The sequence below is a fragment of the Schistocerca americana genome, chromosome 3 (genome assembly GCF_021461395.2).
Source record: "Schistocerca americana isolate TAMUIC-IGC-003095 chromosome 3, iqSchAmer2.1, whole genome shotgun sequence".
Taxonomy (NCBI): Eukaryota; Metazoa; Arthropoda; class Insecta; order Orthoptera; family Acrididae; genus Schistocerca; species Schistocerca americana.
In genome coordinates this window covers 948,173,090-948,200,897 of record NC_060121.1, presented here as the reverse complement: position 1 = coordinate 948,200,897, position 27,808 = coordinate 948,173,090, and positions in this window count along the sequence as shown.

Genomic DNA, 27,808 nt, shown 5'->3' with positions numbered 1-27,808 from the left:
CTTTGTCTTACCTTGTTGTGCTAATTATTGCTATTCTGATCAGATAAAGCGCCATCTGTCGGACATTTTTTGAACGTTTGTATTTTTTTGATTCTAATAAAACCCCATGCCATTCCAAGCATATGTGTCAATTTGTACCTCTCTATCTACATTATTCCGTGATTTACTCAGTTTTCTAATTTATACTGACTTTTTGATCACCCGGTATAGCGATGCAAATGACATCAACCCATTTTCACGAATCCCACTTCACGAACTGGCAACGTTAGCATTGCTGCAGCTAACGGTAACATGGTCGAGCGCAGAATTGGAAAAAAATATTTTAACCAAACGAACATGATTAGAGAGAAATAGGATAAAATCTGAATGAGGAATTGGCTATTGTCGATTCCATCAGGAATGAGAAGGAAGAAACAGTGCTGCCACTGTTATCAACTACCAACAAAAGTCCTGAAGCAGACACGATCTGCCGGCCGGTGTGGCCGAGCGGTTCTAGGCGCTACAGTCTGGAGCCGGGCGACCGCTACGGTCGCAGGTTCGAATCCTGCCTCGGGCATGGATGTGTGTGATGTCCTTAGGTTAGTTAGGTTTAAGTAGTTCTAAGTTCTAGGGGACTGAAGACCTCAGAAGTTAAGTCTCATAATGCTAAGAGCGATTTGAATTTAGACACGATCTGTTACGGCATGTACACTGATCAGCCAGAACATTATGACCCACATGCCTAACAGCCAGCATGTCCACCTTTAGCAAGGATAACAGCGGCGCCGCATCGTGGCAGGGAAGGAATGGGGCCTTGGTAGGTCGCGGGAGGGACTTGGCACCATATCTGCACATACAAGTTATTCATAAATTCCGGGGAGGGAGCGATGAGCTCTGACGACACGTTCAGTCACGTCCTCACCACTGTGTTCCTTGAACCACTCCGCACACTCCTGGTCTTGTGACATGGCGCATTATCTTGTTGAAAACTGCCACGTCTTTTGGAAACATTATCATCATGAAGCGGTGCACGTGGTCTGCAATCACTGTTCGAAACTCCTTGGCCGTCATGGTGCCTTGCACGAGCTCCGCTGGACTCATGGATGCCCAACCAGAGCATAATGGAGCCACCGCCAGCTTGTGTCCGTGTCCCAATACAGGTGTCAAGGATCTGTTCCTCTGGAAGACGGTCGATTCGCGCACTCCCATTGGCATGATAAATAAGGTATTGGGAGTCCTCAATCCAAGCAACGCTCTGCCACTGCCCCAACGTCCAGTACCGATGGTCACTCGTCCATTTCAGTCGTAGTTGCCAATGTCGTGGTGTTACGATTGGCACATGTATGGGTTGTCGGCTGCGGAGGACAATCTTTGGGAGTGTTTGGTGTGCTGTCTGTTCAGACATACTTGCACTCTGCCCAGCATTAACGTCTGATGTTTGTTCCGCCACAGTTCGCCGCCTGTCTTGTTTTACCTGTCTAACGCCACGGCGTCTGGACGTGGTTTAATCCTGGTTTCGCCACTTGTTGAAGACCCTCACCACAGCACTCCTCAAACACCTGACAAGTCGTGCAGTTTCCGAAATGCTCGTGCCGAGCCTCCGGGCTATCACAATCTACCTTCGGTCAAACTCAGATATACCGAGCGAGGTGGGGCAGTGGTTAGCACACTGGACTCGCATTCGGGAGGACGACGGTTCAATCCCGTCTCCGGCCATCCTGATTTAGGTTTTCCGTGATTTCCCTAAATCGTCTCAGGCAAATGCCGGGATGGTTCCTTTGAAAGGGCACGGCCGGTTTCCTTCCCAATCCTTCCCTAACCCGAGCTTGCGCTCCGTCTCTAATGACCTCGTTGTCGACGGGACGTTAAACACTAACCACCACCACCACCATCAAACTCAGATAGATCGCGCGCCTTCCCCACTCCACACACGGACAGCACGCTCACTGGTACTACATGCACGGTGCGTGTGCCTGATTAGCAGTCATTCCTCGTCAGGTGTTGCTGCTATCGCACGGACTGGTACATTTGGCCATCGCGAGAGCGTTACAAATCTCATAGAAAGTTTGAAGTGGGACACATTTGCAGATAGACGGCGCGCTAAACAGAAGGGGCTGCTCACTAAATACCAAAATCCGATCTTCACCGAGGATGTAGAGCATATATTATTACCACCAACTTTCAAATCTCGCAATGATCACGATTCAAAGATGAGGGAAATAAGAGCTCGTACTGAGGCGTTCAGACAGTCGTTTTTCCCTCTCGCGATCAAATGGTTCAAATGGCTCTGAGCACTATGGGACTTAACATCTATGGTCATCAGTCCCCTAGAACTTAGAACTACTTAAACCTAACTAACCTAAGGACATCACATAACACCCAGTCATCACGAGGCAGAGAAAATCCCTGCCCCCGCCGGGAATCGAACCCGGGAACCCGGGCGTGGGCCTCTCGCGATCCGCGAGTGGAACAGAGGCGGGGGGGGGGGGGGGGGGAATGACTTTGGCGCGAATTGTGCCCTCCGCCACACACCGCTTGGTGGCTAACGGAGTATATATGTAGATGTAGATGTAGGCGGGTTTATGTCTATAGTAGGTAAAGCATCCATATGTAATTCATCCGCTGTTGTCTCTGCCTCCGGTGTTGACCCTTCTTTCGAGGAAGACGTTGATGAACCAGAGCTGCTCATTTTCTCTTCGGTAACTTCGCCGTGACTCATTTCACAATAGTGTTCCAGCTTTAAACATAAGAAGTAAATTTTATTGTCTGATGTTTTTGGTTACTCAGCATACTCATTGCTTGAAAAGTAACAATACAAACGTTTCGTTAGTCTACTGGTTTTGAATAAGCCCTTCAGTGGAAAACCATATTTCACGGTTAGCGACACTGTGTGTAGACAGCCGCGTAAGAAGTAGGAAGTGCCGTGTTGTAACGTAAAACGCGCTATGTGATACGTGGTAATGTCACTCCTAGTGTTTCGTTGCGGTGAGTATTGAGAATATTCTAACGAAAGTATTTTTACGAAAGTGTATTTTATTCGTTAAGAACTGGAAAAGTGTTCATGTACGCGTGGGCATAAATTATTATCAAGATATTTGTGACTGTATTAATGAGAAACTTCAGTAACATTACTGGACGGAACAGTGGAGACTGTCTATGAAAGTGTTTACCTACAGTGTGACACCAGTGTTTATACCCTTTATTCGGTACTAGGTCGCAAGATATTCCGAACAGACTCTTATAATAATGAACAATCAAGAATTAGTTCTGGCCACACTATTAAACAGCACGATTAATAGAGATCAAAAATATAGCCAAATGGTTATTTTCAGTGAAGGGGCCGGCCGTTGTGGCCGAACGGTTCTAGGTGCTTCAGTCCGGAACCGTGCTGCTGCTACGGTCGCAGGTTCGAATCCCGCTTCGGGCTTTGATGTGTGTGATGTCCTTAGATTACTTAGGTTTAAATAGTTCTAAGTCTAAGGGACTGATGACGTCAGATGTTAAGTCCCATAGTGCTTAGAGACATTTGAACCGTTTTTTTTTTCAGTGGAAGTTTTTCAGAATATACTCTTTATCTTCGAATTTGCGGTACGTTATTCGGAACCCGCCTTGCTAGCTTCGCAGTTAACATTTTCAGGTACGAACCTCTGCAGTGTGGACAGTGAGTTGTTGCAGCCTAGGTACCGTTGAAAGATGAATGGCAAAGGTGAGTGACAATGGTGAGTGATTGAACTGTGTCGTGCTCTGGTTCAAATGGCTCTGAGCACTGTGGGACTCAACATCTTAGGTCATAAGTCCCCTAGAACTTAGAACTACTTAAACCTAACTAACCTAAGGACACCACACACACCCATGCCCGAGGCAGGATTCGAACCTGCGACCGTAGCAGTCCCGTGGTTCCGGACTGCAGCGCCAGAACCGCACTGCCACCGCGGCCAGCTGTGTCGTGCTCTGCTTGAACGTTAGTGAACATACAAGTGTACCACGCGTGTTTTATTTCGGTAAGTGCGATGTACAGGTATAGACAATGCGATTAAATATCCTAAGGAAAACAATTTTTTTCTTTTATTTTGTTTCAAGCGACTCTTCGGACAATGCTACACGCTTTCCGTTAGGTACTTTCCACTTTGCGTGTAGTCTGACTTGCTGGAGACGCTCGGGATGTGCAACTGTAGAATATGCACATTGTGTGAGCAATAGGCTTTTGACGAGTATCCTACTCCGAAAGTCAATTGGATGAAGTTCCCTTTGCAATATTCCCTCGAAAGCTGATTTATGCGGAACTGCCTACACTGACAACAGCACTACGTGTCGCGTATGCAACCGGATGAAATTGACAAGGCGAGACCTTCGTCCCCACTCCTTGTCGGTTAAGGTCTTCTTACGATGACTGGTCTCATGCCATGTTACCTGACAGCGAGTGATATAGCGTTCCTTCTTCGCACGTTGGTCAGTTTCCGTTGACACACCAACAAATCAGGCAATTTCATTCGTGGCGTGGTTTTGTGGAAGTTCAAACACTACAGCTAGTATGACTTTAAGAAATACGACAATCAGGCATGTTTTTATGTATTTATGTATTTTTAATCTAACATACGTTTCGGGCTTTCGTCCGTCTTCGGATGGCAATATATATATTTAGATCTTCAATTAACACATCGTTTAAAACATCGACTGCAGTTTCGATGCTGCAGCTGCCTTTTATAGCTTGTTACAGCTTCTGTTTCCCGCATTTATAAGCGTGGCACAAGCGACAACTTGTGTCTGCCATTCTGTCACGTCAGCAACACCAGGGTTTGTTTGATCCGTAGAACAGTGTCACAGATATTCTGTCACGTCAGCAACACTCGGGTTTGTTTGATCCGTGAAGAGTGTCACAGATATACTGTAGGAACTGAACTGGAAGACTCTTGAAGAAAGGCGTGAAGTGTCCCGAGAAAGTCTGTTAACAAAGTTTCGAGAACTGGTTTTAAATGATGACTGTAGGAATCTATTTCAATCCCCTACGTATCGCTCATATAGCAATCGGGGAGGATATGATTAGAATAATTACTGCTCGCACAGACGCATTCAAACAATCATTTTTCCGGCGCTCCATACGTGAGTAGAGTGGAAAGAAACCCTGATAACTGGTACAATGGGACGTACCTCTGACATGCACTTCACGATGGTTTGCAGCGTATAGATGTAGATGTACACCCGTCTTACAGTGCTGAATCCACAAAACCAGATGGCAGGTACACACTTCACTGCCATGGTAGAGGAACACGTGACCACATGATACCAGTTCCTAACCATTCACAGCGCTCCTAATCGATCAATATGTGTTTTTAAGAGGGTAACTAATATTTTGTCCTGTGATGTTGTACATATGCATGCCAGCTAATTGCGCTCCGTGTATTTCCACGGCACTTACGTCTGATTGAGTATGTAAATGTAATGGAAGCACAGTGCGAATCAAATCAGACAGGTGGATAGTTAATTGCCTGTGATAAGGAGCGCTCGTTTCGTGCGCGGGAATCTGAGCGGCAGGCTGACGTACATTGTCGTCCTCTGTGCTGTGTGTCCGGCGATAGCATCTCCGGCGCCACGTCTCCCGGCAGAGTCCTTGGGGTGCGCCATCCAGCGGCCGTTGCACGGAATTCCGCCCACGCAGGTAGCGTGGAGCGTGCCCAGCCGAGGTCGCGGCTGCCGCCTCTTCTTCTTTTATTCAAACTGCGGGCCGTCTTTAATTCAGGGCGGGTCGGCATGAATCATAGGGACGCCATCCACGCGGAAAGCCCGCCGGGAGCCATCAATTACCTCGAGCCAGATTGCTAGCGAAGTTCCACTACTATAGTAGACATTCCGTTGCTTGGCTGCTAAATCTAGTGCTTTTTGGCAAGCCGGACCTCCCTCCTAGTCGCTAAACGGTGCTGCTTCAGACATACCAAACAGAAATAATAAGCAATACTGAAATAATACAAAGAAGCGCAGAACGAATGCAAAAAAATGGTTCAAATGGCTCTGAGCACTATGGGACTTAACATCTTAGGTCATCAGTCCCCTAGAACTTAGAACTACTTAAACCTAACTAACCTAAGGACATCACACACATCCATGCCCGAGGGAGGATTCGAACCTGCGACCGTAGCAGTCCCGCGGTTCCGGACTGAAGCGCCTAGAACCGCACGGCCACCGAGGCCGGCTCCAGAACGAATGCACACTGCTTTATTTAACCCCTGGGAGAATGTCACAGGACTGGGAATTGAAAACAGGCGCTAATTTGCAAAAGCCTACTGAAACGTCCCCTTAGAAAAATTAATGAATTACTGTGCTGATAAACCTCTACGTTATTTGATTTTCAAACAGCTGAGCAAAACTGAACGTACTCAAACATTTCTCTCTTTCCTTATTCTGATCAACACTAAACTGACAAACAATATTTTTAGCGCAACGCAATCTGACTGAAAAATCCCTACAAAAGAATGTCCCTGACTAACAATAACCTATACAGTCACTTACCTCACAAAAATCCTCGTTACTCGAGCGCCACTACTGCCAGCTAAATAAAAGATTCTATCCACTGAAGGCACTAACTACTGATAGGCATAGTTAGCAAATGAAAGATGTTGATAGAGAACAAAAAATGTATTTACCTTAATAGTGTTCAAAAGGCATTAAAAGGACTCCCTGATTTCAAAATTAAATATCTCGAAAACAAAGATCGATAGACGAATGCAGTAAACGGTATGTTTATTGTGAAAGCTGTAAGAAGTTTATATAGCAGTTTGAAGTAATAATTACAAAAGCTGCTAACAGATGGGGCTGTAATCGCCATACGTAATGCCTTGCAAAAATATTGTTCCGAAGCCCAGAGCGATCAGTTCCACTATTGAAACGTGAAAGGAGGTTAGCGTACCGATGGAAGAGATTAAAACCACATACTCCATTGAACAACGCCTTTTTTTCTGGAGCTAGAGTATCACAGGTTAGAAGAGAGTCCTACGGCAACAGGGCGAAGTTTTCAAGCACGATTTAATGTTCCAAAAGGACCCGATGCGAAAACCATTCGTACGCTCTTCGCAAAATTTCAACGAACAGGCAGCGTAACTGATGATCTAGTGGGGCATGTTGGCCGCAAGCAAACCGCTGTTACGCCTGAAAATATCGCCACAGTTTCTGGAATTATTCAGCGAAATCCAGTGTCATCCGTCAGTAGAATTGCATCTGAGACTGGTTTGAAGCGTTCCAGCACGCAGAAAATACTGAGAAAGAGCCTACACATGTTTCCATTCAAAATTCAAACGCACCCGTACGAGCTATGCGACAAAGGGTTGCCTTTGCAAATCAGATGCTCACAATGATTGATAGTGAAGGATTTGATGTTTGCTGCATCTGGTTTACAGATGAAGCACACTTCCACCTGAATGGATACATGAATAATCAGAACTGGCGATTTTGGGGTTCCGAAAAGCCATATTGGTGTGAAGCGAAACCCCTGTATTCTCCTAAAGTTACTGTGTGCGCTGCAGTATGCAGCAGAGGCATTATTGGCCCTTTTTTCATTCGAGAAACGCTCACTAGTGCACGTTACGTTGCAATTTAGGAACACTTTGTCGCCACACAGCAAGCGTTAGAGGATCGACCAGGTACTGAATGGTTTATGCAAGATGGAGCCCGACCACATCGGACCGAACAAGTGTTTCGCTTTCTTGAGGAATACTTCGGGAATCGAGTCATTGCTTTGGAATATCCCAAATTTACTGGTGCAGGCATGGATTGGCCTCCATATTCGCCGGATGTGACTCCCTGTGACTTCTTTTTTGTGGGGCACAGTGAGAGACATGGTCTACCCGAAGCATCCCGCCACGCTGGACGAGCTTGAATCGGCGATCTCTGTGGCATGTGAATCCATTTCGGTTGAGACACTACGAAATGTGATGGCGAATTTCATTCTTCGTTTGCGCCACCTCTGTTGTGCCAATGGTGAACATTTTGAAAACATTGTGATGTGATTGTTTGCAAAGATTGTTTTCGTACGATTATTTCACTTGTGCATGCGGATATGAGCTGTACAGCGTACAGCGACATCTGTTGGCAGCTTTTGTAACTATTATTTCAAACTGCTGTATAAACTTCTTACAACTTTCACAATAAACATACCGTTTACTGCATTCGTCTATCGATCTTTGTTTTCGAGATATTTAATTTTGAAATCAGGGAGTCCTTTTCTGGACACCCTGTATATATCAGTTCATGATACTCGGTATTACAAATTTACTCTTTCTGGCGGACACATCCAAATTGTCCGCTCTTAAAATTCTGCCATCTCTCTCCCCACATCCACCAGTGCTGGCAGCTCACCTCCAACTGCGCAACGCTACGCGCTGTTCACATCTAACTGCCCGACACTACAATAGCAATATTCCAGCCACAGGCTTCACACGGCACAGTCAGTGATTTTCATATAGAGCGCTACGTGGCGTTACCAACATAAAAACCTAAACAGCCTACTTACACTACTTACATAATTTCTAGCGCCAGTATTACATAATCAAGTCCATTAGTGTGACCAACGCCTATGTTCGACGTCGAACTCTAATAACCACTCATAGACGGCAGATACCAGCACTAGCAATGGAGGGTACATAAACCGTATCCGGAGGACGCGGAAAACAGTTGCAGTCATTGTCGTAATGTGGAAACTGAGTAATGTATCCCCCTTCTAAAAGTCTTGGCTTTCGGTATACGGGTGGAAGCATTCACAAAACGGGTAAGTCCGTAAACTATTCGAACGTCGCTGTGGTTAAAGTGTATGGCAAAATGGCGCTATCCAAACCCGGTGCCGAGGCGACTGTAGTGCGCCACAAGCCATGGACAACGAGGCTGAACGGTGGCTGCAGAGATGTTTACATGCGCACAGACGTGCAGCTGTTGGGCAACTGACCATCCAGATGCACCAAGGAGCTACCAACAATGTCTCCTTAACAACCGTTCAGGTAACGTTTCGGCGTATGGTCTTCCTCAGTAGGCACCCGGTTCATGCACCCATGCTGACTACTGTTCATCGGCGACGCCAGTACCGCAAGTGGAAAATTTGGAAATTTGTGGTAAGTTCCTGTGGGACCAAACTGCTGAGGTCATCGGTCACTAGGCTTATACACTACTTAAACTAACTTATGCTAATGACAAGACACACACCCATGCCCGAGGTAGGACTCGAACCTCCGACGGGGGTGCCGCGCGAACCGTGGCAAGGCGCCAAAGACCGCGCGGCTACCCCGCACGGCCACAACTGGACATCCACTGATTAGTGACAGGTGACCTTTTCAGATGAATCACTTTTTATGCTCCATCGGTGTGAAGCGTCTGAAAGCAAACACCCTGCAACTGTCGTCGATAGAATCCAGGCTGGAGGATGGAGCTTTACGACCTGCGGAATCTTTTCGTGGCATTCCCTGGGTGATCTCCTCATTCAGAAGGCATAATGGATCAGAACAAGTATGCATCTTTCCTTGGGGACCATGTCCATTCCTAGACGCAGTTCGTTTTTCTTCGGCACCAATGCATCTACCAACAGGACAATGCAACATACCACACAGCTCGCAGTATACGTGGGTCGATGAGCACCAGGATGAGTTTAGCAAACTTCCCAGGCCACTAAACTCACCGGATTTAAACCTAGTTGAGAATCTGTTAAACCACCTTGATCGGTCTGTTCGCGCCATGGATCCACAACCGAGAAATCTAGCCACGGCACTCAAGTCAGCATGACGGCACTCTAGTCAGCATGGCTCCACGTCGCTGTCTATATCTTTCAGAACCTCACTGACCCTCTTCTGCCTGTCTCTGCTAAAGGTGGTTGATTATGATGATGACGATGAGGTCCCATACTCCGGGGAACGTAGAGGACGATGCGAGAGACCCGCACCGCTGACTAGATAAGGTCCTAGCGGCGGTGGTTTGCCATTGCCTTCCTCCGACCGTAATGGGGACGAATGATAATGAAGAACATCTCGAGGCAGGGAAAATCCCTGACCCCGCCGGGAATCTAACCCGGGACCCCGTGCGCTGGAAGCGACCTGCGGACTAAAGGTGGTTACTCAGGCTTTAGACAGATGGTCACAATAATGTGACTGAACATTGCATCTAAAGGATCTGAAAATATCGTACACCTTCCTACATCCCAGGCCTGCAGGAACTATTAAGCCAGTGCAGGTCACTTACAGTGCGCAAAGAGAAATATAACTTCCACAGTCCTTACTTAACATTTATGCTACAGGGAGCTTTCACTTTTTTCTACCTCAGGAAATAAATTAAATTCGCTGTGTGCGGTTGTATCGTATACGTTACTCGCTGTGCCTTTGTGTATCACACAATTTCGTTTCCATACGTTCCCAGTAGCTGACAGCATCTGCATGAAAAAAGTTGCTTTTGTAGTGTCAGAATTTCTTCGGTAAATAACGTTAATTTCTGTTTGTTTTTACTAATTTTGAACTAGAATGTGTATAGAATATCCTTATTACAAACCGTTTTCTGTCGAATATTTCATCACAACAGTACAGAACAGGGTTATGAAACACCCTTGCTCAGGATAACTTCTGTACGAGACGAGGTACAGGTGGACTAAAGCTGTGAGGTCGTTCGTGAGCCATGCATGGAAAAGGTCCTCGATTCGAGTCCCAGTCCGGCACACAGCTATAATATGCCAGAATTAGAAAGTTTCATACCAGCACACACTCCGCTGCAGAATGTAAAGTTCATTCTGCTTTTTTTTTCTTTTCTTAATCATCAGTCTTCCGACTGGTTTGATGCGGCCCATCACGAATTCCTCTCCTGTGCCAACCTCTTCATCTCAGAGTAGCACTTTCAAACTATGCCCTAAGTTATTTGCTGGATGTATTCCAATCTCTGTCTTCCTCTACAGTTTTTGCCCTCTACAGCTCGCTCACGTACCATGGAAGTTACTCCCTCAATTCTTAACCGATGCTCTAAGGTCCTGTCCCTTCTTTCTCCGCAGAACTTTCTCATTCTTTAGCTTATCAGTCCACCCAATTTTCAGAATTCGTCAGTAGCACCACATCTCAAATGCTTCTCTTATGCTACGGTTTTCCCACCGTACGTATTTCACTGCCTTACAATACAGTGCCCCACAAGTCATTCTCAGAAATTTCTTCCTAAAATTAAGATCTTTGTGAGCCGTGCATGGCTCGTGTTCGTGCCGTATGCCATTTGACATCCTGTTTTTACTGTACTACCACCTCGTTATGTTAATTTCAATTACTGGGTTCACTGAGTTGCCACCTTGCCTGCCCGTGAGCGGCAGCAGAGGCGCATATCGATATAAGCCCTGGCATATTATCTTTGCTGACTGCTATTACTTCCTGGTTGTCATGTGTTCGGAGTTAGTTCGGATCTGCCAGTGAGTTGCGAGGCGCTAGCAGTGCGTTTCGGACCTGGCAGTGTTTGACTCTGGACGCGGCAGGGGTTCAGTCGAGTCACGGCTGCAGTGAGGTCCGGACAGCCATGACTCGCCCAACAGTTGCCGATACATATCACTTGAGTGCGGACCACCTTGGTTGGTCGACGGTTGGTCGTCTTGTCGGACGACGTGTATGTTGGCCAGTAATCGCTTACAGGTTGCTTGCGTGTGCCGAATCGCGATTCGCTGCCGTTAGTATTGTCTAGTCTTTCGTGCAAGTGTTCGTGAAACTGTGTGCAGTTATTTCAGTGCTGTCTTCGTGCTGATGTGCGAGCAGTCGGTCGATTGGCGTGGAGCAGCGAGGAAAACTCAGCGGGGCGTAGTTTGTATCGGCCCGCTGGCGGTCTCTAAGCAGTGTCGGAGTTTGTGGGGCTGTTCCCATTGCTACGAGGTCCGTGGCTCACCGACCCTGGACACGAAAGTTGAGTTTGGACTTAATTTACCAGCAAGTCAAGACTGTTCACTTTGTGCCATCTGGTTTTCGTTATTGGCTGTTGGGACATTCCCGCGAGCAACAATGTGTGTGTTCGAGTTGGCGAAGGTTTAGCCACCATCCAGTGGAGTCTAACAGTATTTCGTTATTTGCAATTGAAGTGCACCAGCGGAATTTTCTGCCTTGTGGACGTTAACGTTCCGGTTACCTGCCCTGGCCGTTGACTTAAATTCAGACAGTGTCCTTTCCTCACCGTGTTGTCGCTGTCCAGCATGGCGTGTAGTTTGACAGCTTAATGTATGCCTGGTTGTGGGCGTCCATGCTTTTTACGTTTTTCATTGAACTCCCGTTTGTGTGCTGGTCGAGTGGAGCGCAAGTTACCTTGTCGGTGGGTCCACTGACTGTCTGTTGGTTGGGTTGTCGTCGGATCGAGAATGGTTGGGACGACTGCCTGTCTCAACTAAGTGATCGTTAATATTTCAAGTACTGGCCGACCACCGAAACTTCTGAGCACCGTTAGCTGCACTGCCTTTTCTTATATTCTGTTGTGCGTATTTGTATGGCTCACAGCCGATGGTTTTGAATTAAAGTTGAATTGTTTTTAGTGGTGTTTTAAGTCATGAGCCTTCAGCCGCTTTAAAATTAAAATTCCTTGCTTGTCAAGTGTTAGATTGTTTGGGCCTTCAGCCTGATTTAAATACTGTTTATAGATAAAGCCTGCCTTCTGCCTACTAAAACTTATTTTAGTTGTGTTTTAAGTCTTGGGCCTTCAGCCATTTTAAAATTAAAGTTCCATGTTTGTCAAGCGTTAGATTGTTTGGGGCCTTCAGCCTAATTTAAGGCTTTTTTGTTTAAATTTATTTTACCTTGAGCTTTAAGTCATGGGGTCTTCAGCCGTTTTTAAATAATGGTTGTTGCTTTTCAAGTTTTCGATTTTGCGCCTTCAGCCAAATTGTAGAAATTATTTAACGTGAGTCCTTCTCCCCTCTAAATATTCTCTTTGGCGTCTGAATTTTGAGTTAATGGCTTTTAGCCGCTTTTTAAAAAAAATTAAAGTGGTTGTGCTCTTAAGGCATGAGATAGTGTGGCTTATTCAGCCGATAACTAAGTCCAAGAATTTGTACTGTAATGTTTGGTCAAATAAATAATGTTATATGTGTTCGGGTGTAACTGACAGCAGCTCATTTTGGCCCCTTTCCACAAGTCCAACTACCTGTCCTGTTCTGCATATTTAGCAGGGCGTTTCACTTTGTTTGATGCTAGTAGACTTCCCTTGGTCAGGAATACCCTTTTTACCAGTGCCAGTCTGCTTATTACGTCCTCCTTCCATCAGGGGTTCCGACCATCATGGGTTATTTTGATGCCTAGGTAGCAAAATACCTTTACCTCATGTATTTCGTTATCATCAATCCTGATGTTAAGTATCTCGTTGTCCACATTTCCGCTAATTGTCATTGCTTTCATCTTTCTTTGATTTACTCTCAATCCATATTGTGGATTCATTAGACCATTCATCACATCATGTTATTATTCTTCACTTTCTCTGAGGATAGCAATGTCATCAGTGAATCGTGTCGTTGACAGCCTTTCACCTTGAAATTTAATACCAATCCTGAACTTTCGTTTATTTCCATCATTACTTCTTCGATATGTAGAATGAAAGCTCTACATTCTTGGCCTGCCACACTTATTAGTCCCTCTTGGCTCTTGTACTTGATGTACATTACCCGTCTCTCCCTATAGCTTACAACCATTTTCCTCAGAATTTCGAAAATCTTGCACCATTTGATACTGTCGAACGCTTTTTCCAGGTCGACAAATCCTATGAACGTGTTTTAATTTTTCTTTAGTCTTTTTTCCATTATCAATCGCAACGTCAGAATTACCTCTCTGGTGCCTTTACCTTTCCTAAGCCAAACAGATCGTCATCTAACACATCCTCAATTTTCTTTTCCGTTCTTCTGTATATTATTCTTGTCATCATCTTCTATTCATGAGCCGTTAAGTTGATTGTGCGATAATTCTCGTACTTATCAGCTCTAACAGTCTTCGTAATTGTGTGAATGATAGTTTCCCGAAAGTCAGATGCTATATTGCCATTTACCCCAATTAATGTAGAAATTCTGATGGAATATCTATACCTACTGCCTTGCTTGATCTCAAGTCTTCCAAAGCTCTTTTAAATTCTGCTTACAATGTTGAATCTTTTCTAAATCGACTCTCTTTTTCATCATCTATTACATCGGGTAAGTATTTCTCCTCATAGAGGCCTTCAGTGTTCCCTTTCCACCAATCTGCTCTCTCCTCTGCCTTCAACAGTTGAATCCGTTCACTCTTTTACATTCTCATTCTAATACTGGATCCCCAATCTCTGCTAAATCGATTCCTAGTTTTTCTTCTACCACATTAGAAACACGCTCCCTCTCATAGAGGCCTTCAGTGTATTCTTCCCACCTACCTGCTCCGTCCTCTGCATTTGACAATGGAATTCCCTTTGCGCTCTTAAGGGTACCAGCATTGCTTTTAATTTAAGGGAAAATTGTTTTGATTTCCTATACGCTGAGTTAGTCTTTCCGACAATCATTTCTTTTTCAATTTTTCATAGTTTTAATGCAGCCATTTCGTCTTAGATTACTTGCATTTCCTGTTTATTTCATTCCTCAGCGACTTGTATTTCTGCTTTCCTGAATTTCTCTGGACGTTTTGTACTTCCTTTTTTCATCGATCAACTGAAGGATTTCTTCTGTTATGACGGTTTCTTAGCAGTTACCTTCGTTGTACCTACGTTTTGCTTTCCACCTTCCGTGTGAGCCGTTTTTAGAGATGTCCATTCCTCTTTAGATGTACTGGCTACTGAGTTATTTCTTATTACAATATCTATAGCTGTAGAAAACTTCAAGCTTATCTCTTCGTTTGTTAGTACTTCAGGATCCCAATTCTTTGCGTGTTGACTCTCCCTGATCAGTCTCAAACTTCGGCCTATTCTTCATCACTACTGGATTGTGATCTATATCTGCATCTGGCTACACATTACAGTCCAATATCTGATTTCGGATTCCCTGTTTGACCATGATGTAATCTAACCGAAATCTTCCCGTATCACCCGGCCTTTTGCAAGTATATCTCCTCCTCTTGTGATTCTCGAACAGAGTATTCGCTGTTACTAGCTGAAATGTATTGACTCAATTAGCCTCTCTCCACTCTCATTCCTAGTACGAAGCCAATTTTCTCCAATAACCCTATCTTCTACATCTTCCCCTACAATCACATTCCTATCCCCCATGACTATTACATTTTCATCTCCGTTTCTGTACTACATTACCTGTCAAATATCCTCATATACGTCCGCAGCTCGTGGTCGTGCGGTAGCGTTCTCGCTTCCCATGCCCGGGTTCACGGGTTCGATTCCCGGCGGGGTCAGGGATTTTCTCTGCCTCGTGATGACTGGGTGTTGTATGCTGTCCTTAGGTTAGTTAGGTTTAAGTAGTTCTAAGTTCTAGGGGACTGATGACCATAGATGTTAAGTCCCATAGTGCTCAGAGCCATCCTCATATACGAGCGTTGCCCAGAAAGTAATGCACCGCATTATTTTTCAACAGTTCTTTATTGAACGTAATGAGAATTACACACACGAAATAATAGTGTTTTATTTACACACCCTAGTTTTTCATCAGGTCCTATGGCCTTCCACCGCACAAACAAGGGCGTGGGATGCCCTGTCGGTGCCAAACCTTGTCCTGGTGGCGGAGCCAGTGCTTCACTGTGTGACTCCCCTCCTCCTCACCCTCAAAATGTCTCCCACGAATGGCATCCTTTAATGGCCCTAACAAAATCAGCTCACTCAGCATGTCAGGTGTGACAGTCGTGGAGCTCCACCGAACCGCTTTCTGATGATCTCAGCCCCTCCGTGCCCATCGATAGACCGTACTTCTATCGACACCAAACGGTCCATAGACTTTGCACAAGCGTTTGTGAAAATTCTCGACAGTTTCTTTCTCTGCAGTGAGCACGTTGCTTCTAACGTACATCACCTACAGACACCATTTTGAAACTGTCCTCCAGATACGCTATCTGTCGGAAGTGAAGGAAACTTGGCCCGCTCACTATGGAGACTTAAAATAATACATACGTAACGTTTCGCATTCGTAGCATTGTTTTCGGCTGAGAAAAAAAAAATACCGTGCAGTACTTTGGTCAACCCTCGTACTTTCTCTATTTCTTTGCATTCAGCTTGCGACATCGTCGTGTATACCTGAACTATCGTTGACAGTGTTGGTTTGCTGTCGAATCTGATGAGACCAAACGTACCACTGAACTCTTCACGCCGGCCGCAGTGGCCGAGCGGTTCTAGGCGCTTCAGCCTGGAACCGCGCGACCGCTACGGTCGGAAGTTTGAGTCTTGCCTCGGGCATTGATGTGTGTGCTTAGGTTAATTAGGTTTAAGTAGTGCTAAGTTCTAGGGGACTGATGATCTCAGATGTTAAGTTCCATAGTGGTCAGAGCCATTTGAACCATTTTTTGAACTCTTCGCAGTAACACGCTCTCTGACCAACATTCCTGTTCATAACGAATCTTACTTCCGTTATACCATTTTATGTTTCTGTTGATATTACTCTATACTCATCTGAACTGAAATCCTTGTCTTCTTTCCATTTCACTTCACTGACCCCCCACTATATCTATACTGAGCACTAGTATTTCCATTTTCAGACTTTCTAGCATCCCCCTAAGATGCAAACTTCTGCATTCCGCGCCCCGACTCATAGAACGTTATCATTTCCTTAGTTCAAATGGTTCAAATGGTTCTGAGCACTATGGGACTCAACATCTGTGGTCGTAAGTCCCCTAGAACTTAGAACTACTTAAACCTAACTAACCTAAGGACATCACACACATCCATGTCCGAAGCAGGATTCGAACCTGCGACCGAAGCAGACGTTTTCCGTTGGTGAGAGATCTGGAGAATGTGCTGGCCAAGGCAGCAGTCGAACATTTTCTATATCCAGAAAGGCCCGTACAGGACCTGCAACATGCGGTCGTGCATTATCCTGCTGAAATGTAGGGTTTCGCAGGGATCGAATGAAGAGTAGAGCCACGGGTCGTAACACATCTCAAATGTAACGTCCAGTGTTCAAAGTGCCGTCAATGTGTTGACTCAGGGATCGAGACGTGGCTGCACGAGGATAAGATGCCTGTCATCTCGACTGCTAGTGATACGAGGCCTTAGGGATCGAACTCGGCGCACCGTATTACCCTTCTGAACCCACTGATTCCATATTCTGCTAACAGTCATTTGATCTCGACCAACGCGAGCAGCAATGTCGCGATACGATAAGCCGCAATCGCTATAGGCTACAATCTGACCTTTATCAAAGTCGGAAACGTGATGGTACGCATTTCTCCTCCTTACACGAGGCATCACAACAACGTTTCACCAGGCAACGGCGGTCAACTGCTGTTTGTGTATGAGAAATCGGTTGGAAACTTTCCTGATGCCAGCACTTTGTAGGCATCGCCACCGGCGCCAACCTTGTGTGAATGCTCTGAGAAGCTAATCATTTGCATATTACAGCATCTTCTTCCTGTTGTTTAAATTTCACGTCCGTAGCGCGTCATCTTCGTGGTGTAGCAATTTTAATGGCCAGTAGTGTAGTTTGCTGGACTAACGGTCACAGATTATTATTGTTATGGTTCCTCCATTGACGTGTTCAGTTATTTCGATAGTCAGGATGATTTCTGTCATCGCATCTACTCCTTGTTTAATTGTTCGGAGGATACATAATACGCCAATGTAGGATATTGCTTCGTCCCAGAAACGAGTTTTATTTAAGTACTCCCAATTATTTTCTTATATTATCTTGTTTGACATTATAAGATTCAGTACTGAAAAGTTACTTATGCAATCTGTCCTGTAAACGTTTGGAGCAGTAATTCCCCAAAAAAGCATTAGATAACTGTTCATATGTTTGACAAGACTCCACGCAGTTTCGGGTTTCGGTTGCCCGAAGGGCTGCTCTCTCCCCAGCCCCCCCCCCCCCCCCACCCCCTCCGCCATCCAAATAAATCCTGTGATAAATTGTATTTTTTGTTGGTCAGACCCCATGCTTCTGGTAAAACACCCTTAAGAGATTTAGTAAAAATAAGCAGGGGTACACTTATCTTTTCTGGAATAAACACCTGGAACTGTTAACGCTTTAAGAGACTCACTTCTGCCAAAACAGAAAAAAAAACTGGGCTCTGCCCCATATTCCTAGTTGTAACGTTTTACGGATATCGATTTCTCCTATATACTTCATCAACATTCATGCTTTCAGGAGACACTGTAGTGTAACAGACACCATCACTCCAAATCAATTGAGACTGCACCATTCTTTACTTGTTCCTTAATAACATTCACTTTTTTTCTATATTGCTGAGACTGTACAGTGTCTTTCCACTGAGGCAGCTCTTGTGTCATTGTCTTCTGTATTTGTCCTAAATCGCTATTTATTGCCAGTACTGAAGTGCTTTCCTCTGTATATACTTCAGCAATGGTTTGTGTATCACCCCCTTTTAAATCTCACTCTAACCTTTCTGTGATCTGATCACTTTTCTCTCTTAATAACTCATCTTGGGCCGAGATGCTGGAGTTGGCGGTCGTGTGTACGTGAGGTGTAAGGTGTACTTGCTTGTGTGTGTGTGTGTGTGTGTGTGTGTGTGTGTGTGTGTGAATGGAGTGTATGTGTGTCTCTTTCGTCTCTTTTACTGTGGCCGAAAGTTACATGTGAGTGTCTTTTAACTGTGCCTGTCTGCAACTTGACGTGTCTTCTTTACAGTAAGTAGCAATCTGTCTTTTTCTATATTGTAGATATTCCTGTCTGCAGTTTCTATTGTTTGATTCTTTTTGTGTTTGGTAGAAAGGTTCTCTACTTGCGTTGAATTTCAAATGTTTTGTTCTGATTGGACAGTATTAAAGTTCTCTGTCAACTTTTTTACAGATTGATGGACACCCTTAAATAGTTTTTGCAATCCTGAAAGTTTCGTTGTTACACATTCAAGATCTGCTCGTCACAAATCGGTTACATGATTGGCAACTTCGGCTTTCAACTGCTCGGTTACATGATTTGCAACTTCGGTTTTCAACTGCTCGGTTTTAATTTCAACCTTTTCATTGATGTGTGCAAGTTGACTAGCTACACTGCCCTGCTTTTGAACCATGTTAGTAAAATCGTTAGTCAACTTACCGATATCATTACTCATAGTATCCACTATAGCTTCTAGTCTTTATAACATTTTCATAACTGGATCTGGTGTCATACCATTAGATTCAGCTGTAGCTTCGTTCATAGAAGGTGACGTTACTTGCGGAGGCGGGAAGCTTATCTACCGGGTGATGAAAAAGGCAGTATAAATTTGAAAACTTAATAAACCACGGAATAATATAGATAGAGAGGTAAAAATTGACATACATGCTTGGAATGACATCAGGTTTTATTAGAACAAAAAAAAAGTATTGCTAGACGCGTGAAAGGTCTCTTGCGCGCGTTGTTTCGTGGTGATCGCGTGCTCAGCCGCCACTTACGTCATGCTTGGCCTCCCAGGTCCCCAGACCTCAGTCCGTGCGATTATTAACTTTGGGGGTACCTGAAGTCGCAAGCGTATCGTGATCCACCGACTCTCTACGGATGCTGAAAGACAACATCCGACGCCAATGCCTCACCATAACTCCGGACATGCTTTACAGTGCTATTCACAACATTATTCCTCGACTACAGCTATTGTTGGGGAATGATGGTGGACATATTGAGCATTTCCTTAAAGAACATCATCTTTGCTTTGTCCTACTTTATTATGCTAATTATTGCTATTCTGATCAGATGAAGCGCCATCTGTCGGACATATTTTGAACGTTTGTATTTCTAATAAAACCCCATGTCATTCCAAGCATGTGTGTCAATTTGTACCTCTCTACCTACATTATTCCGTGATTTATTCAGTTTTCTAATTTATACTGACTTTTTGATCACCCAGTATATTTTCAGTGGTAAATTTGCCTTCTGGTACTTCACCTACTTCACACTCTGTATCTGCATAATGGTAAACTGCGGTCTAATTTTAACCTTGCTAACGTATAAGCCTAATTAGTTGTAATTACAACTGGTCATACTGCAGTTAACATATGAAGAACGCACTGATGGTGAACGAGTGCAGCAAACGTTATTCATGAAAAATACTTCTTTGAAAACAACAGCATATCATTACTACAAACTGTGTGTGCTCTAATATGAACGTCCGCCATTTTGTGAACAACTTACAAAAATTAGAATTATTAAAAAAAATAATTAGTCGTGCAAAATAGCCAATTTTCTAGGCTTGGTGGGATCCAAATCAAAAGATTTTGCTACCACAAGAAGCACCTCTACTGTTCGCTACTAAATGAGTGTAACAATAGATGACAATGTAGTTGTTGTAGATGACAATGTTGTGATTTCAATAATTTTCTTTGTTCTGCATTTTATCGGTTTCAGTCCTTCTACTATATCTTGTTGCTTTGTTTAGTTATTTCTTGATTATTATTATAAATTTTCTGTAGATCTTAAGTGTGATACACTGGAGTTTGAAGGTCTTTGCATTGTATGTGAGTAATGTATGTAAAATACTATGTAAATTGTTTATTACGTAAAATAATTTTCTGATGACTTTTGTATTTAAAAATATTTGTGTTCATAAATTGTTCATGTTGATGTAAATTTGACAATTTAAAAAATGGTCACGCTTAGGAACAATGTGAGAAATAGGTGTTATGTAAAAGCCAGTGTGCTGTTGTTTGAAACAAAAATGGTTCTGGGGAGTGGAAAAGGTGGCAAGGACGAATTTGGCGCGCTACCTAGAGCAAGAGCGGGAAGTATTAATAATAGGAAAAAAGTGACGTACCACAACACAATAGACTGTTCCCATCACAACTTATTATGTAACATAACTTACATGGACAGTATATCCATTCAATTACAAGACACAGGTAAAGATACGAACCGCTCACAAGAAAGACCTAAAAATAAGTTAATCAAAAACGACATATATTCTCTTTCCTTTTTCGTGAAGACTGCAAGTCGGCGTTGTTATATTTTCAGTCCAAATAGCATCCGAGCCAAAACTTCCTGGCAGATTAAAACTGTGTCGGATCCGAGTTCGAGTCTCGGTCCGGCATACAGTTTTAATCTGCCAGGAAGTTTCATTTCAGCGCACACTCCGCTGCAGAGAGAAAATCGCATTCTGGAAGCATCCGAGCCCTTTGCTCGTAATAACACTTTTATTTCAGTTCCAATAAAACATCACTGTCTTTTCGAATTGAGTTTTGCAGACTAAGAAACAAAAGAAAAAATGTCACTGAAATCTTACTAGCGGTGTGCAGAGTATATAAGTAGATGCAAATGTCATGATACCAAACGTTAGTTTGACGCTGTTCCCCATTAATGTCGCATCTCTCCTATTCTTTTCATTTCAGCATCTCTGCTACAGTCATATAAAGATGATCTGCCAATTGCAGGGTCATCCTGACGTCCACGACAAAATTTCGAATATTGGTCAGGGATAATGTCTGAGTATTAGAGTATAACGGACCGGCGGTCCCCAGTATCCTGTTACAGATCAAAAACGTAATTATTATTTGTTCAGTTTGCTACCCACTTACCTTTGTTTCTGTGAGAACTCCATCACAAGAGATAAAAAGCATACACTACGAAACTATCAAAACGTGTAATACAAAACACAGACTAACTCAACAGCCCCTGTCAGCAGAAGAACAGGCCAGCACATTGCCGTCATGCAGCTCGTCCTTTGCTTTCAGTGAACCCAAACACGTGGTGCATATCGGCCGGATCATCAGTAAACTTACGCGTGCTGCTGTGTATCTCTGTCAACGTAGAAGTAACACCACCGGAAAAACAAACGCGAGCAGTATCGAATGCCAACTTGAAGGCGAAGAGTAAAGTGGGCACTATTGTCGTTAACACAAAGTACCACGAGTGAATAGACAACTGCAGAGTTGTGCATTATCTTCAGTGAAATACAGATAGAAAGAGAAATGGAGGTAAGAAATGCAATTGATCTGTAACAGGATTGGAGGCCACTATCGGCTTACATGAAAGTACTCAGGAAATAACCCAAAGCAATGTCCGAAATTTACTTCGGATTGATCGGATTGATCTTGGAGTTCATATTTAGGACTGCCTCTGAATTTATCTCCTCCTGCTATTGTTTCAAGTACATTCTTCAGCAAAACCTGGCAATAGTCTCCATCAAATTCTGTCTCTTTGATTCGTTGTATTATTTACTAGTGAACCGGTAATGCTTCGTAATTCCTAAACTTGTGTGGTAGTCGGATACCCATCCTAATCTCCTCCCCCCCTCTCCCTCGCTCCACCCATCTCCTCTTCTCCCCCCCCCCCCAACTCCTCCTCTCCCCCCTCTCTCTGTCTCCTCCACCCCCTACCTCTTTCCACCTCCTCCTCCCCTTCTGTCTATTTCATCCTTCCTTCTCTCTTTTTCCATCCCCCTCTGGCCATTTCCTCTTCTCTCTCCCTCTGACCTTGACCTTTGTCTATTGTTATTGCCATCGAATCCTTGATTAGGAAATGAAGTAGCTTCAAATGAATGGTAAATCGTATACGGGGCATGACAGAACTCCACTGCTGCTACGTCTGTGAGGATAGTAGCTTCAGTGAAATTGCTTCACATAGTTTTAATCTGTGAACGGGTAAGATTACAATGTTTCGTACGATTCCGATTCCTTAGCAGTATTCTAATCATCAACCATTAAGCAATAATTTTTCTATTAAAACCGAATGCAAGGAATGAAAACAAAACAGCACATATTTGTCTACAAAATTTGTGTTTAAAATTATATAGCCTTTCTCACAGTCGTTTTTAACACAAAACATGTGCGTAGTTGTTTTCATGCATCCCGTATTCGTTGGAAAATCAGATATGCATCGTTTAAAAAGGCGTAGTTTAAAATTTTCACGTGTATCAATGAGAAAATTTGGTACATTATTGCTACTAACATATCCGTAACGTATTTATATATGTAATCTATGTCCGCCCGAACTTTTATTAGAGTATCGTGTAAAAGTCTGAAGTAAATTGCGTAAGAACTTTTCGAGATTTTTTGGTAACAACGTTAAACAACAATTTGTCTTTATATAGTAGTATAATTAGGTACTTTTTCTAGTTGACCTGTTGCACGATTTCTTCATTCCTTACTCGTTAAATGTGTTTGATCTTCCTTAGCATCGTGTGAAAAGGCGCCCCATTGCTTCATTTCTCTCTTCTCCATCGTCGTCCAAGTTTCACACCAGTACAGATCCGTGCTTCACACATAGCTTTTCAATAAACCTTCCTCTCACTCTCGAGATTTCTCTTCTTTTATTTTATCTTTAACACCTGCCCTTTACTTGCGCAGTCCTTGTTATTCCGTCCTTTGTTATACGTTCCTTCTTTACCTATTCCTAAATACCAAAATTCGTTCACCTGCTCAAGACTCTCTTGTTAAAGTAGAAAGACTCCTTTACGAAATTTTCTTGAGACATTTTGAAACACGTATTGTACTGTTAGGAATGAAAATGCATTCCTTAAACAACGATCTTGTGAAACAGAGTTCGTTTCTTTCATCCGTGAGTTTCAGAAGACATTGGAAAGAAGCTTAGGTTTATATAATGTTCCTTGACTTCCTGAAAGCGTTAGATGCGTTTCACAGTGTCGTCTAAAGAACAAATTACGAGATACGGAATAACAGACGAATAATATGATTAGGTGGAAGAGCTCCTAGTAAACAGGACACTGTCCGTCGTTCTTAACGGAGAGAAATCTTTAGATGTACTTCTTCAGTTATATGCCAACGGTGTATCTGTGTGGATACACGACACGTTTGGTGTAGATATTGGCAGCTGACTCTAAACTTAAACAAATGTGACGTATTGTGTCCAAATAGATGAAAAGACCTGGTGTCATATGATTGCATAATTGCCGAGCAATATTTTAAATACGTGGGATTATGCTCACGGAGCGATTTAAAGCGGAACTATCACATAAAATCTGTCGTAGAGAAGATAGAAGGCAGTCTGAGGACACTGAAAGAACCCTCAAGAAAAGTGGAACAAACTTTGTAACTGCCTATTGGCTTCTGCCTCGGGTTCTTCGGCCGACGTTCATCTAATGATTTTTCTGACGTTTCGCCAGCACGAGTGGCTGGCATTGTCAAAGCTTCACCCTCCATTGCCGGTGGTGAACTGGAGGCGAGCTCGCGGCCGCAGACTATATGTACCTGGCGCGCCAACGTCCGAGGGCTTCTCCGCGGTCATTAGTACGCTCGTAACGAGAGCAGGACGAATATGTGAGCCGCAACACCTCAAACGAGAAATGCAACACCTGGAAACTGTTCTGAGGAGCAATGGGTACTCCACAAATTACAAGTGTAACAGAGCCCAACACTCGGCGAAGTAAGGAACCAGAAAAAGAAATGTCGGGTACGGCCTTTCTGCCATACATTCCCAGAGTGACGGACAGAATCGGCCGTACATTGCGCAAACATGGCGTAAAGACGATTTTCAAACCGACAAGGAAGGTCAAAGAGTGCCTTAGATCGGCGAAGGAGAAAAGAGACCCACTTGCAATGTCGGGAATATACCGTATACCATGCACATGCGGAAGAGTTTATGTCGGAATGACTGGACGATCAATTAACACCAGGATCAAAGAGCACAAGCGACATTGCAGGTTGGGGCAGGTGGAGAAATCGGCCGTGGCAGAGCACGCACTGTATGGGACCGACCACGTAATAAAATTCGCCAACACAGAAGTTCTGGCTGTAGAGAAGCACTATCACACGCGCTTGTTCAGAGAAGCTGTAGAAATACAAAAACACGCGAACAGTTTCAACAAGAAAGAGGAAAGCCTTAAGGTAAACGGATCCTGGCTTCCCGTACTGCAGCGAACGACCGTCGCAGGTAGCAAGAGGAGAACCGCACCGAAAATGACCGCGGAGAAGCCCTCGGACGTTGGCGCGCCAGGTACATATAGTCTGCGCCCGCGAGCTCGGCTCCAGTTCACCACCGGCAATGGAGGGTGAAGCTTTGACAATGCCAGCCACTCGTGCTGGTGAAACGTCAGAAAAATCATTAGATGAACGTCGGCCGAAGAACCCGAGACAGAAGCCAATAGGCTGTTTGTCAACAAGTGGCCACGAAAGCCTTAACAATTTTGTTTAAAATTTGTAACGTAGTCCACTCGTGAAGGAGGAAACTCCTCGACCTATATCTGAATGTTACTTCTCAGTATGGGGCCCTCCTCTGGTAGGATTGATGCAGGACATACTATTTTAACAATAGTGCGTTTCGTCATGGGTCTGTTTATGCGATGCTTGTCTGAAGAGCCAAAACAGTGGCCACTAACCACAGTAAAACTGAATGTGTAGTGATGGCGGTGTGGGCACGGGATGCAACAAGGAAGGCATATAATCGGAGCAGAGACCAATGGGGAATCATTCTAGGGACTATTCCACTGGCATAACCACTTTCACAAAAGACAGACTGCTGTGGCCCAGAGCCTGGGAGCAAGCGTTTCGGAAGCGACGCAGTTGTCTACCGTCCGCATGCTACTGTCGTGAGAATCTATGAAAGGTGGTTGAAACCATGAGTAGGGGACAAAGTGCTGAATCTCCGTACCTCACACCTCATGACCGAATATAGAGGACGGAGGCCTGACCACTCTGTGAAGCAAGACGGGTGGCGATCTGTGGCACATGTGATGACGACATAGCACATCACTGTAGCAGGCACACGTGTTTCGCAGCACACCTTTCAGCACAGACTGTTGAACATGGAGCTTCGCAGCAGATGACGCCTACTTGTCTCATGTTAGCCTAATGGCATGGTCAGTTAACACTTCTGGGGATAGGAGACCATCATGACAATTCCTTGGGTCAGTGGATACAAGTCATCCGGTCGGATGAATTACGCTTCTTGTAACACCGGATCGATGGTCGTGTTCGGGTGCGCCATCATCCAGGCAAACATCTGCTCGACACATGCTCTGCATTAAGTACGCTGACTGGTGGGAAGTAGTGTTACGTTACGGGTAACATTCACCGGGGCTTCCATGGGACGTGTGATAGTGATCGATGGCACTATGACAGTTGCGGACTGCATGAACATTATTGCCAAACACGCGCATCCATTCGTGCTTGATGTCTTCCCCGACGGCGATGGCATTTTCAAGTAGGACAGCTGTCCGCGACACAAGGCCAGAATCGTGCTACAGTGGTTTGATGAGCTTCATAGTCATCTCACGTCGCTGTTTTGGTCATCAAATGCATCTTATCTGTGCCAGATGGAAACATCTGGGAAATATCGGGCGCCAGATCCGCTTCTACAAACGATACACCCTTAATGATAAGGAACTTTGTGACCTATGCGTAGACTTATCCAATCCATGCCACCAGAATGTATTGCGTTCCTAAGGTGGACCAACGTACTGTTAAAAGAGGTGGTCATAATGTTTTGACTCAGCAGTGTAACTCCAACGACAGGCACTGCTAGAGAGGCCTTGTAGTTTAGCGCTGAAATTTCGAAATCACAAATTCCTATACGAGTCGACCATAGTAATGCTTCCTCACACGTGTATCTCACAAGCACATCATGAAGGTAAAATGATCCACTGACGAGTGGATCAGGAAAGAGGCAAGTGACAGTGGTACATTAAGTACCTCCCGCTACACACCATAAGGTGGCTCGCTGGGTATAGATGTTGGAGTAGATGTAGCTGTGGGAACGAAATTTTTCGCGATGGTACTTATATAAAAAACATTCTCGGTATTCTTGCCGCGTCAGTTCTGGATAAAATCTCGAGCTTTCGACGATTACCTCCATCCTCATCGTCAGGAGCTGACTGTCTTCACTGGTGCTATGGTAGCCTCTATATAGCCCGAAGACGGCTTCTGATTGGTCGGCTTATGATTAGTCGGCGATTACGTACTGCTGTCTCAGACGGTGTCACTGTGTGCGCCGGTGGCGCCACCGCTTCTGTTGGAACGTAAACCTTGGAAGGAACGTCTCTGCTGCTTCTCTGCATCAAGCGCTCGTTTCTATGCACAGCTCAGATGGTTAAAGTTATTTTGGCTCATTCTTATTTCAACAGCCTCCTTAATAACAGAATTCCAGTACGTGGAGGCATGGGACAGAATTTTAGTTTCATCGAACAATATTTTATGTTTGTTCGTGAGGCTGTGCTCCGCAATTGCCGATTTCTCCAGTCACGCCAGTGGCGGTATCCTTCTTCGCCAAAGCCGCGGAAATTCAAAAAAACACAGTCTGCCAGTAAAGTCATGACAACCTGGGCACTAAGACAGGATACTCCAGATGCATTGTTTGTTGACTTCATGCCCACTGGGACCACAATTAACGCTGACAGGTACTGTGAGACTCTAAAGAAACTCGAACGGGGAATTCAGAACCGGAGAAGAGAAATGTTGAGCAAGGGCGTACAAATTCTCCATGACAACACTTGCTCACACATCGCTTGGCAAACCGTTGCTCTCCTGCAACAGTTTCAGTGGAACAATCACCCACCCACCCTATAGTCCTGACTTGGATCCCAGTGACTATCACCTGTTCCCTAGGCTAAAAGAACATTTGGCCGGAAAGCGATTCAGCTCCGACGACGAGGTGAAAGAAGAGGTTCATAACTTTCTGAACAACATGGCGGCCAGCTGGTATGACATGCGCATACAAAAACTGCCACAGCGTCTACAAAAGTGCATCGACAGAAATGGTGATTATGTCGAAAAATAGCTAAATGTTCAAGTTGTGAATTGATGTAAACCATTGTAGAAATAAACGGGTCCCAATACTTATAAAAAAATTGGAGACCTTAGTTTTGGGATTACCCTCGTATATCTT